Here is a 2,083-nt window from a genome sequence, read left to right on the forward strand (position 1 = left end):
TCAGTGGCTTAGGCTGAACTCTCCCCATTTCTTCTGATACTACAATTTATTTGTCCTTCCAATGTAGGACAGTACAATCATTTTGCATTTCTGGCTTATTTGACTCCAGAAAAATATCTTTGGTAGCTTTTCATACTTGTAAAGAAAAATCTATTTTCAAAATAATTCCTATCTTATGCCAATTTTCAGATGGCTTTAGGGGTCTGGGAGACATATCTATTTTCACCAGCCCTTCCAGATTTCATATGGAGATGACTAGTTCATCATCTGAATACAATTAGCATTTAGATGGATTAATAAAAAATACAGACTCTGTGCCTTTTGGCAGATATAAAGGCTTAGAGAAGACCGAAAAACCTCAGTGACCGTCCTCCCATTTGCACACCAGCCTCCTCCACCACCAGCTCCACACTTGGTGAGATACTTCTTATGTACGCACTTCTTTTTCATTACCGTTCACTAGTCGACTAGTCGTGTGTGCCCTCCACCATGCCAGGCACTTCAGAATGTGTCAGCAGTCTTCACAGATGTGGGGACTGGGCTAGGACAGTGAGGTGGCCACCCACGCTTGCTCTGCCAGTACGATGTCCACTTGAGACTTGTGCATGTGTGGGCTCCAGAGCTCCTTCTCTTAATCACTCTAGTTTTCCTCTGTTCAGTTTTCTCTCCACTGGCTCATGAGCTATTTAAAGGTAAGAATTATATCTTCCTCATCTGGGTCCCTAGCACTCAGCATGGTTCTTGGCCTCTGTTAGATACTCAGTAAATGCTTGCAGCAAGTAGGGAGGAAGAGAGAGAAGAGAACGAGGCAGATCATGCTTTGTCATGGAAGATCACCATACATATTCAACACATGGAAGCCTAGATGCCATCCAAGTTTGTTGTAGGAGGAGAGATGTTTGTAATGTTGGATATTCATTCTTACATCATTAAATGAAATAGTTTAGACTTTTCTAAATAAATTTTGTTGATAGAAGTGCCGAGATTTCCCCAGCCTAACTTGAGTTATGGAGATGCCTGCGAAGGAAGTCACCACCACCTGGGGTTTATGTAAGCTTCTCAGAACAATTTTTCCATCTTCCCTGACCTAAGAACAACTTACCTGCAAGGTTTTGTATTATTAACTTGCTGAACCAGACGCAAATGCAGGTGTCCTGTGGATTTCACAGCTGCAGTTAAATATTTAAATTTGGTTTAGAGATTACATTTCTTTCTCAGGGATAGTAAATTTTTTCTTCATTTCCTGCACTGGAGAATCTAGTCCAATTGCTTAACTGCAGAATAATGAGCAATATTTCCACTTTCAAATATGTATTCTTCTCATTTTAATCTGATAAACACCAAGATATTGGTACAAGTGGGAAGAAACTCTGTTGTTTATACGTATATTACAATAATTTATCTGAGCTAATTGAATTATGCACCTAAAGCTGAGTAAGGTTTNCGTATATTACAATAATTTATCTGAGCTAATTGAATTATGCACCTAAAGCTGAGTAAGGTTTCATTTTGTTACTTTGAATGAGGTCTTATTTTGTTACTTTGCCATCATTGCTGCTGCTTGCATATTTTCAGGAGATTTTGAAAGGACAGTCACCTATGTATGGACGCTTGACTTGTGGATGGCTCATATTCAAGAATGCCTGCTCCCCGTGCCCAGTAGCCAGGGCTTCTCCTCAGCAGAGACAGCAACACTGTCCTCACGTCTCGTCCCTCCTGTGGAGCCGGGGCTAGCCTGGTGCCTCACCCAGGAGCAATAGCTTCTGACCCTTGCGAAATAGAGTTTCATAATCTGGGGTAAACCCTAACAACCCTTTTGTCATATTTTTCCAACGGGAAGACATTGCACAAAATCTACATAAATGATTTGCACATCAGTGAAACTCCACCCACTAGTGTTGCTGCCACTCGGTGAAACAAGAACATGCGTCTCAGTGAAGTTCTGTGATTCCTGGTGATGGATCTGACACGCACACAAACAGAAAGAGAACACATTTTCTGTGGAGAGGGCCGTCATTCATTAGATTATCAAAGGACTTTATGATCCCAAAAAGAAGCTCAGAGGAACATATGACTCTTTGAT

Source organism: Galeopterus variegatus, unplaced genomic scaffold (assembly GCF_000696425.1).
Source record: "Galeopterus variegatus unplaced genomic scaffold, G_variegatus-3.0.2 Scaffold3368, whole genome shotgun sequence".
Lineage (NCBI taxonomy): Eukaryota > Metazoa > Chordata > Mammalia > Dermoptera > Cynocephalidae > Galeopterus > Galeopterus variegatus.